Below are 11,903 nucleotides of genomic sequence, written 5' to 3' on the forward strand. Positions count from 1 at the left end.
AATAGGTTGTTTTTTTTGCAGCGTTCGTGCAAAACCTGCCTGTTCAGGACGGGCTGAATGCTTGGCTTGTGGTGTTGCTGCTTGCAGCTTTCTCGAGAATCCTTCATACAAACAACTTCACACTCTACAGTTGGCTTGGCTCCTCAGCAATACACCTGTCATGACATAGTTGTGTCACACACCCATATCCGGCTACTCAGAAACAGGTGAAGCACAACTCTGGTTCACGGGAGAAAAAAACAGACAAGTCGCAGCTAGTCACGGTCAGAAACATCGGTGAAATACTCTGGTTCACAAAACCATGGCCAGATTTTTACATTAGGTAAAGTGCGCAACTGAAAGGGCCTCAAACAGCTAGAGATTTATTATGATGTCTAGATGTGTAAATTATTGATTTACTCCAAGTCATTGTACCGAAAAATAACTTACAAAAGGCCCCAAAACCACGTAAAAAAAATATGCAACTCAACTCAAACTCAAAATATATTATGACATAAGATTGAAGATCATTCATTCCACCGAGGGTGGGGACCATCCCGTCGTGCTCCTTGACTGCAAGTGAAGAAAAGTTCGGTTGCAGAATCAACGTAGCGCTATAGCATTGATTCTATCAGGCTACATGCAGCATCCAGCAGCAAAAGTGAGCAGCAGTCAATGAGCCTGCAGACCACGGTTGAGAACACGTGTGCGCTGCATGCTTGTTTATTCAACGTTTATCAATATTGACACGTGTCCAAATTACTCCAAAACTGACACTGCACTTCCTTGGGTCTCGAGCAATAGTCAGGCTAAATGGGAAGAATTCCTGGATTGGATGACTGGCTTTAGAGACATGCAAAAGACATAGCCACTGTCAGATAGACAGATTATATATATATATATATATATATATATATATATATATATATACTACCTCCAATTTTTCCTTTTTATACTTTCTGATTTCTATTACGTCTGTCCCCATTCTGCTGCAACAGCTGCACATCTCTGTGGATCAATAAAGGCTTATCTTATCTCATGTTATTGAAATTTTGCGATTCAGTTTTAATTCTTCGGCTCTCAACTTAATTCAAAATCGATTCTGAATTAAAATTCACTTTTATCACCTGCTATTTTTGTAAGCCAATTTGTTTTTTACACAGGAATGTGTTGTGCTCATTATCGCCTAATACATTTTAAATGGCTCCAATTACTTTATCTATATAAAAGCTGCATACTCCCACATATGGGACTTAGTGAGTGATATTGTATTAAACTAATTTCACATTACTGTGCACTGAGAACATGAGTAAACCACTCTGTATAAGTTCATAGTTGACTGCAGTCTGAAAATAGCAGCCCTAACAGAAACAGCTGCATGTTGTATGAGTCATGTCGAGCTCCTTCTTCCTCAGGAGATTATTAAAACCAAATGCGTCCGAACGCTTGGTTTCATCGCAGATCAGACTAGTTGAAATAACTTTTTCTCCTTCAGAGCATCGTGGAATAATTTGACTGCTCTACATCAACACAGCACAACGTTCCATCTATACTGTAGCGCTTCTTTCGCAAAACTAAAATCTTATTGACATAGATGAATTTTTGGATTTGATTTAGAATTTGAGAGTTTCAGAACCAATTGATTCCTCCATTATTTCATTTTTTTCCAAATTGTACAGTATAAATGTAAAAGGCTCTGATGGAGGTGGGACAGTATTTACATTTGATGTAAACCATAAAAAGCAAACAAGGCGTCTTGGGTTTGAATAATCTTTCAGGTGTAGCAATCTATATCTTAAATGTAATGTTGAAACACACTGATACAGATATACCCAGTATGGGATTCCTTCATACAGTGCTTCTACATTTAAAGAAAACTAAAATAAAAAGATTGGAGTATATTATGGGAAAACAACCGTTCAAGCATGTATTGCCAAAGTAGCATATGCAGCATTAGTGTATGTGTGCAGGAGGTTATATAAATGTGTGTGTGTGTGTGTGCGCGTGTGTGTGTGTGTGTGTGTGTGTGTGTGTGTGTGTGTGTGTGTGTGTGTGTGTGTGTGTGTGTGTGTGTGTCTAATGGCTGTTATACTGCAGATATTCACAGACCCAAGAAAACAACATGATGCGTCTCTCTGAACTGAAGGGAGACTTGTGTCCATGCACACGTCTAAGTACCTTCCCTCATGCAGACACGCATTGCTGCAACCCCCCCCCCCCCCCCTTTTTTTCTTCTTTCTGCTCGACAGCTTTTCCCCCGTCAAAACATTTTGGCAATGTCAGGTAACTTTGTCACTCCAATTACAGCCATAAAGCGCTGAGCCGTGAATCTATTAAGGTGAGATGGAATCCAGAATCATGGGCTGATTGCCCTCGACATAAAGACTGCTGTGGGTTCATTGAACATCGGTATTTGTATTCCAGTGATTTCCTACAAGATGGTTATCAACCCCTGCATTGCCTCCAGTATTTCCCATGGATCTACTTGGCTATTGAGGTAATGAAAAAGAGTCTGCCCATGCAACCAACTGACTCAAATCAAATGAATGAATCCCCAGTTGTACTGTTTGATTCAAGCAGGACTGAGGTGGCACATGCAAAGTCTCTGCTACTCTGCACACGGCACTTTGAACTTAACACCAGGCTGAAAACACACTGGAGCCTATAGATCTCCATCACCCTTCTCCCTTTTCCATTTCACAGTCAGGCTGACAGGTATGAGACATGACCCAACCGGGCGGATGCCATTCATGGCGTTAAGGTGTTGAAGATCTGAGGTTTTACTAACTTCTCATTACTCACTCTCTATTCTTTGCCTTTCTTCTTTCCTACTGTAACATTTTAGTTTCCAGTCTTCATCTGTTTCATGCTTCCTTCTCTTTATTCCGTCCCTGATTTCTCCTCTTTACGAGCCTGCGGCTGTCCACTCTCTCTGCGCTCCTTACGCATTTCATCCTCCCATGGAACATAAAACAGCGGTTTCACCCCATCAACGCTTTCCCACCCCGCAAAACGTATACAGCTAATGAACAAAACGCGCAGTTGCTGTTGCATTCCTGACAGCTCATCAGCAAATCGCTGTCTACCATGTCTTTCGGTCTCTTGCCCCGTGGGGACCTCCCACAGGTTCCTGGCAGTGAAGGAGTGACGGTTGTTGTGAAACATGACTGTCGTATTGATTGCACAGAGCACTGCAACAGCTGTTAGGCTGAAAGAGAGCGCAGTGTGCTACGGCCAAGGATGTGATGTGGAGGAGTGAGCAAGTGTGAATGTCTCCCAAGGGTTATCTCTCTCACGATCTGAGCATAATCCCTCCTGATGGATACAGAAATCAATTTGGAGGGCGTGGCTGGGAAAGGGAGGTGGAGCTGGTGGAGAATGCTAAATATTTGAGATTGTCAATTGTGAGTCAGAGAGCTGACGGTCCTGATCCCTGGAATATACACTTAGTATAAGAAACATATGAGCAGGGAGGCTGATTAGACAAAATGTCCATCCCTATTTCATACAAAATAAAAACGTTTGTTTGTTTGTCAGCATGATTATTAAAAAACGACTCACCAAAGTTTCATGAACTCATTATTTTGTACTTTCGGTAAAGGCATTGGGTGTTGGTGGAGGTCTGTACTCTCTGAGCTCTGTTCTACAGTAGACTGAACCGATAGAAAAACTGCAGTGAAAGAGGACTAACATCTCTGCTTTAAGCGGACCTTTTACAGCATCGGTGTCATTAATACCTTGTCGTCTATGTATGAAATGACTCGTCAGTCAACCTGTCAACCTGTCATAGCAGGTTTCAACCCCATATTTTGAAGTGAGTTTGTGCCTGTAAGGCTACATTGTGTCTCGAAACATGAAAATGCAACAACTCAACAAAGACAGTTGTTGACGGTGAGAAAGAATGTTGTTCAGTGACACAGTGAGAGAGATAATGAGTGACAGCCACCGTCTGCTTTATTAGCAGTCATCTAACTACTATGACTAGTGACTACTATCTGCACATAACTGTTGCAGTTTGCATATATTTGATCAATTTGCTAAAGGTATGTGCTGTCACACAGGAACTATGGATTAATATATAGAAATCGGTGTGTTTGAATGCCAGCAAACACATTTTTGTTGACACTTTAAATCGGTTACGAAGTATCTTCTAAGTCTCACCGACACATCAGCGTACAGAGAGAAGCATTTCATCACTGCGATCCACCACGTCAGGACCATCATCCGTTAGACCTGCATCCCAGCGCGAGGCGAATTAATTAGGTAAGCGGGGCTCTAAGTGTCTTGGCCTCTCACTGCACCGAGGTCGGGAAAATATAATGGCACTAATGGCTCTACGTATCAGCTATTCAATAGCTACTCAAAATCCTGCCATTATGGCCATCAATTGGCCCAGACAATTAGTAGATATTCCCGTTAATTCTGGAGTTGTGAAGAAAGAGACTGTTGAAACATTCCTAATTACAACTGCCATGCCATCCATCAGACTAAATGACGCTGTTGATTGGTTGACTGATGAATATACCAGCAAAAAAAAATATATTTTTTTTCTCGTTATCTTTGGAGGCAGTATGTTTTAGATTGTCTTTCTCTGTATGTAATTCATATGTTTTTCTATGCTGCATCCTATGTTCATGTTGCTGCAGTAACACAGTCTTTCACTTTGGCATTGTTGCTATTGTTCTTCTTTTTTTGTTTTGCTCGCCTAGTGAACTCCCCAACATCAGTGTTAGCATGTCTTGGTTTTCCACACAGGAGAAGCAAGCAAGAAGAAAATTGCACTTCAGGTTTCTTCCGGTATAACATCCATCACCTCTTGAGAGCAACCAACAGACAGCGCTATGGATTCCCAGAATTATGACTAACGTGTAGTTCAATAGTATTCTGATGAACTGAAGATTACATGGCAACAAGGCAGTGGGTTTGGTAGGTGGGAGGTCATTATTTAGGTCTCCCAGGCCTGCCTCCCCTACTGATTTCCTCTCATCCCTTTTTTTCCTGGTACACCACTGATCTGTGATTGCAATTGATTGGAGACTGCTCATCATTCCTCCATGAGCAACATCAGGAATCATAGACATCAGGAGGCAAAGGATTATTTAGGGACATGAACAGAATGGGACAAATAAATGCAGCGGGTGAAGACAGAATGAAGCAATGAGCGAAAACCAAAGGCGTGTTAATAAAGTAGGACATAACGTAATGTGTTGCATTGTAGCTTGACGTGCTTGTCTCGTGTGTTTTTTTCCTCAATTGAAGTGGGTGTGGCCAATGATTGATGGGGCCATGCAGGCTTAGGCATGGGTGGGTAAGCCACTGGGAGAGGTTTTTCCTTATTGACTGTGGCGAGAGCAATTCACTGCGCTGTTTAAGAAGGAATCCACCTACTTAGCAAACCGATAGACCCCTCCGTCTTTTTCAGCACGACCTGACGGAGCACTTATTAAGTATCGATCAATCACTGATTTGAGAAACAGCCCTTTCTTATTGATATTCATTTCTTTAGTTTAAGAGCAGCATCAGTTGACTGTGGCAGGTTTCTTGACAGCTGAATTGATTTTAAATGAATCTATTCTCAAGCTATAGAAATAAATGTAATGGCACTTTATATGTATTTATGTGAACTGAATTATAGACATATTAAATCTAAAATACATTGAGTCACAAGGGGCCCTTTAATATAATTCATTTTTATGTTTTTTTTGGAACAATTAGTTATAAATTCTTGTATAAGAGTGAAATAAGTGGCTGTGTAAACAAACACGAATATGACATCTGTCTTATTCTAGACCAAAGCTAAATATTTCCTGTTATTACTCTTTAATCACCTGAGAGAAGAAGTACACGCTACAGCTGATGCATGATGCATGCAGATCACGTTCAAGCAAACTCTTGTCACATCTCAGAACCACGTAATCTACCCCAATATGTGGCGTTTGCAGCCCACCACAGGCCGCCTCGCGCTCTGTCAGCACAATGCGCTGTCCGTGATGCTGAACCACTGCACTCCGTCCACCGCGCTCTGACGTTCAGGAGACAAATATCGGTTGGTATAGCAGACACTTCTGACCGTCCACAGACACTGCCCGTTAATTCAACCATCGGACTGTTGTATGCTGTTCACAGTCGCTACGCGTTATCTCGTGCCTGGCAGTCGAAATGTGTGGGCGAGGGAATCTGTGAGGTCCATCGGTCAGTAGTCGGACACTGTTGCTGCTGCTCGGAAATATCTCTCTCTCTCTCTCTCTCTCTCTCTCTCTCTCTCTCTCTATCTCTTTCCCTCTCTCTCTCTCTCTCTCTCTCTCTCTCTCTCTCTCTCTCTCTCTCATACACTCACTCACTGAGTCTCACGCGCGCACGAGCACAGCAGAACTAAAGGCAGCTGACACCGAAGCCCTCATTGCAGGTAAAGAGTGTGGCGCCTGTCGTGCGACTGAGTAGTCAACACTGCTGGAAAGCTGGGCCATTCACCCTCAAAAAACACAGACTAGAACACACACACACACACACACACACACACACACACACACACACGCATCACCAGTTTTATCCCCTGCGTGATTCCTCCCTCGATACTAAATCCCTTCTCTCACATCTGTCCATGTCGCCTACTCTTCCCGTCCATCCTATCGCCGCAGACTCCAGCATAAATACCAGCTTGGCTTCACGTGACACTTTAAATCTATAGCCACCGATTTTAATCACTTCGCATTTAAACCAAAGCATGCAAAAAATAGCGCGTTCAGCAACAATTGTGGCAAAACGGGAGAAACATAGACTTTATACCAAGCGATAAAAAAAAATAAAAAAAATATCACAAGTCTGCTCAAAATCGTACTTAATGCCAACACCAACAGAAAAGCCTCGTAAAATCAAGCATATGGGCTTCTGTTGCACCAAGAGGACTCAACCCAACAGAGCGTTGGAGTCTGTAGTGCAGGTGCATGTTCGCTCTGCCGTCGCTTGCATCCATCACACACAAATGATCATACCAAGGATACAGAAATCATTTCTAAAATGATATTATCAGAAGTGTTAAGATGGAAACGTGCATTCTTTTTTTTTGTACAGTACCTTCACTTAGTTCCTTTCCAAATTATGCGTCCGTTGGCTGAAGCAAAGAGAGAGATTTTTTTTTTTTTCCCATCCACTGCTAACGTCGCAGGCTCAGCAGCGCGGCGGGAGAGGATGACTGAGAGAGAGAGAGAGAGAGAGAGAGAGAGAGAGAGAGAGAGAGAGAGAGAGAGAGAGAGAGAGAGAGAGAGAGAGAGAAGGGGGGGGGGGGGGCGCACAGACCTCTGCTGTAGAGTAATATGGTTGAACTGCAGTGGGCATCTGCCTCTACAGCTGGATTATTTTTCAGTGAAGTGAGTATACCTGCAGATACACTTTGTGGCAGCACTTACTTTCATTGAGGACCGTGGGGTTAAAAATAGCAGATGCCATTGATGTAATATTGAATAAATCTTGAATAATTATTAGTGGACATACTCACAGTATATGGGACAGTGACAGTGACACACATTGTAAGGTAGTCAGACTCTTATTCACCGCATGAGACCAAGATTCAACAGACGTTAAAGACAAAAAGACAGATGAACAAGTGCAACGACTAGCCTTCTTCATTGGTAATTACAGTAAGAGAAATGAGCAGATGCTGTTGTAAAAAGGGAAAAGGGGAAGGAGGGAGGGAGGGAAGGGGGGAGGGAAGGAAGGAGGGAGCGGAGGAAGAAAGCAGGATTTTGCACCATGATATAAACAGTTCTTGACAGATTCAGTTACATCAACAAACGGGGATTATTGACATTGATGTTGTTGATGTTATAAGCACATTGTAATGATTTGGGACAATGATGAATTTCTTGAGGAATTGCTCCAAGCTCACAATGTATTTAGACCAGCCAATACGTGTGCATCGAGAAGATCAGAGCCCATTCTATTATCAGCTCCTACCCCCCCCCATCCCGTCTTTATTTTTTTCCGCTATGTCCGCATATGCATTTGATGCTTAAAGAAGAATGAAAGATGGGGGGGGGGGGTTGGGCCGTTTATGAATCAAATCAAACCGCAAATCCAGAGCTTGGAATGAGAAGGCCCTGATGATGTCCTGCGTGTGTGTGTGTGTGTGTGTGTGTGTGTGTGTGTGTGTGTGTGTGTGTGTGTGTGTGTGTGTATGTGTGGGGAGGTTGACTCTGCCCGTTTCACATGGAGGAATATGTTGGAGAGGTGTGATCATACTCAATTAACACTCTTCCCCTCCTCATTTCTCACTCACTTTTTTTTTTTTGTCTCCTTGTCTTTCTCCCTTACAAAAGCAAGCGCACACAGACACATGCAAACACACGTGTATTCTACAGCTCATTAACTCGCTCGCTCTCCATCTCTGCCTCTTTTCTCCGTCAGTGGAGGACTATTAGCTCCAGAGACTGATGCGGCACTGAGACTCTCATTAATATTTTCTCATTATCAGTGCCTGTATAGTGTTAAGCAGGAGCACAATGGCTTGTCTTGGCATGATGCTAAACAAATGTGTTATCTATTGCTGCTGGAGGGACGTGTACTCGTGTGTTTTGAGCTTACGGCGATGCTTCCACACACAACGATAGACAACATTGTATACCATAAGCAAAAATACAGCTGTGCCACTATACCAATAATGATGATTTCTTGCATCAAAAAGTAATTTCTTACTGCAGAACCACATCATTGTTCCATGTCATCTGGAAGGTACTGATGCAGCCACAATTAATGCCACAGTAAACTGGAAGAGAAAAACATGAACAGAAGGCAAGAATCTGAGAAACGAGCAGTTAAGAGTGTTTCCTTGATTCACCCTCCATTAGCCATGGCTGGAGGGTTTTGCTCCATCTTTACCTTTCTGATACAGTATAATGGCCTAAAGCTAACTGGTTGATCTGTGAGCAAGAGTTGAGCTGGAGGGAAACAGAGACTGAGGGCTGGATCGGATGGAGATACGGTACAGCGAGAGAAACGTGAATGTGTGCCGTGAAATATCAACAGCTAATTCCATGTAACGTTTTTAGTTTTTGAGACACTATCATGGATTTGTGATGCTGCCCTTTTTTTTTTTTAGACCTGCTTTGGTTCCAGATGAATGAACAGTTGGGTCACAGGAATCGATAGGAATCCATCGGTACCAAACATCACAGGTTTCTAGCTAGAAGGAGAATTGATGATTTGTTGAGATGCTCTTGTCTGGTGTTTGACAAACAGACTGATTAGTCAGGTCCTGTCATTAGTGGGCCAGTGTGAAGGTTAAAAGACCGCTCACATTTCAGAAAGATCATTTTTTGTCTAACCACAGAATGTCAGGTTGCTGGTTGCCTTGGGGGACCCAAAGATTCTGGCCTGTCTGCATTTCCTAACAGCCTCATCCAGCTGTCTAGTCATAAATAATTATTTCTTAATTTCACTCTCAAGCACAAAGCCACTTTGATGCACGGGACTCTCTTTCTGACAGCCAAACAATTAATAGCTGCTCTTACATGCTCAAGTTACAGCCAGGGACTTTCATTTTGGATCTGTCTCTTGAGGCGAACTATTCGTGTGAAAATAAATCGTGTTGTCATCATGCCACTTCTTAAGGTCTGGGAGCTATGACATTGGCTGCTCCATTAATGAATATCATTTCAGGTGCCTTCTTTCCAGCTCGGGGCATTCCTCTCTATAATTTCTATTTGATGTTTTTTAATATATACTTTTCCTGGGAAACTGCTCTGGAGCAACTTGCCGGCTCCATCTGCTTATGTGTTTCCTCCACTTAAAGTCCATCTGAAATCACCTTTAGTAACGTAAGTGTCAACCCGTTTCTTTTTTTCTTTTTATGCGTGTTTGTAAATTAGGTAAGGCGGACCCTTTAGCAGGAAAGCTAATGTGGGCTGTTGTTGAAAATCTGCTGTGTAGGCTGCTGTCTGGCTCAGCGTGATGTCTGCTTTGCCGATGATAGAATGCTGACGTTACTGCTTTTTGCAACGCTTGACTAGCTGTATCGAAATAAAGTATCAATATAGGCAGACATGTACCTAATGGTATTACGTTGAATTAAAGCAAAACTAGGGGGTGCCATCGTAAAACCAAAACATATAAAACAGAAAGTCTCCCTTTTGATGTCTAAGTTTTAGAACAGACGACTTACCCAACGAAAGACAATTTAGTTTCAGCTGGACTCTCCTTCAACAGCGTTGCCTTGATCCACCTGCTAGCAAGGAAGGTCAAGGTTTTCATGACTTTGTTCTACTTAAAAAAACAATTATCCCCGCGTTTAAAAGCTAAATTTGTTGAGCTGCTGTTTTTAGAGGCCAATTACAAGACACTCTGCATTTTAAGTGTTAGGTTAGTACCAGTCGCTCTTTTAAGCATATTTACTGTTGGCTACATAGACTGGGCTGAATAGATGAAACAGCCCTTTCTGACAGTGCATTCAAACAGTATGCGGCTTTGTTAGTAGACATTTGTTATTTATTTTTCCTACTTTCAATAGGATAATCCCAAGCATGACAACATATGGATGTGTGTGTGTGTGTTTTGCCTGTGTTTGTGGGTTGCTGCATGACCAATGACTCATGCACTCACCTACTATTTATTATTTGATCGGCATCAAGGCCTGTTCTGGTCTGCATGTAATAGTAAAGCAGTGTTTAATGTGCTGATGATGATGATGATGATGTTTCACACATTACGACAGGTTGTCTTCGCAGACAATGCAGATCATTAGGCCTGTCTTATAAATAGTCACCTATGTCTCCTATGATTATAGAAATAATTACAGGCATGAAATGACTTGCTCTTAAAACTCCGTGGAACAGACTATGCGGTTAAGATGTAGGAGGCGCAGATGGAAAAGTTTAAAAAATGTCACAGCTGCTGTCTCAGTTCCTGCTACCTTTCTGGCACCCATTACTTTGGCTGACATCAACATCCATTGACCAACTCAGACACATACGGAACATAGTCAGTTCAGATTGCAGGATTGTTTACTAGAAGAGGTATCTCAGCTGACTGGCCTCACGACTCAAGCGCTCCAAGTGTGTTTCCATAGCAACCAAGTATAGTATTGAGCAGAGGAGCAAAGAGTGAGAGACACTGAAGCTAACCCTGAGCACTGTATTCTCTCCTTTTTTTTCCACTGCTGTCAGTTTTTTTCTTTCGGAGGCGGCAGTAGCTTGAATACCACGTCAGAGCCATGGCAGCATGATTGCCTGGTACATTTGTTGGAGACGTTAAAAATGCGTCTTAATATATATATATATATATTTGTCCTTCAAATCCATGTTTTCAATCCATTAATATTATTGCCTTTTACAGATCTAGCTCAGCAAAGATGCACATATTATAGATCAAATCTTTCTGGTCTTTAGGTTATTAGAAATGCTTTGACACCATTATATATATATATATATATATATATATATATATATATATATATATATATATATATATATATATATATATATATATATATATATACACACACACACACACACATACATACACATACATACAAAAAAAATATTTAGAGGTATACAAGTCTCATATAATGCCTTGTCGAGTGAATGTATGCATTTGAAGCACTGAAGCCAGAAGTTATTAGCATTGTCATGCAACTTCCACAGTGATGTCTTAGGTTGTCCAGCAACTGATTCAGAATTGATTTTCTAAAAAACTGTATTTCTAGGATCAAATGATAAAGATGATTTGTACATTTCTCAGTTGTCAGAACGTATGTTAAATAGATTCAGTGTTTAAGACACTCTGAATAAATATTGAGTGTGTGTTTAGAGTGTGAATGTTGGCTGTGTCATCAGTGGCCTCCTGCCTGGACAGGGTTCAGGGCATCATCACTGGACTCAACTGGGATGCCGTCAGCATTCAAGCAGACAGAATGCAGAGTCCCAGCTGATCCT

General features: G+C 41.8%; 1 protein-coding gene across 1 annotated transcript in view; it reads right to left on the reverse strand.

Annotated features, from left to right (window-relative positions):
• The window catches only part of LOC137878416 (protein phosphatase 1 regulatory subunit 29), a 60,188-nt gene extending 53,043 nt beyond the window's left edge, over nucleotides 1–7,145 (reverse strand). The window contains exon 1 of the mRNA XM_068718715.1: nucleotides 7,054–7,145. The gene's annotated coding sequence lies outside the window, so the exon portion shown is untranslated. The remainder of the gene's footprint in view (nucleotides 1–7,053) is intronic.
• Between the last annotated feature and the right edge of the window lie 4,758 nt (nucleotides 7,146–11,903).

The sequence above is a fragment of the Cebidichthys violaceus genome, unplaced genomic scaffold (genome assembly GCF_023349555.1).
Source record: "Cebidichthys violaceus isolate CVI_PGR_0920_01 unplaced genomic scaffold, fCebVio1.0.p SCAF_23, whole genome shotgun sequence".
Lineage (NCBI taxonomy): Eukaryota > Metazoa > Chordata > Actinopteri > Perciformes > Stichaeidae > Cebidichthys > Cebidichthys violaceus.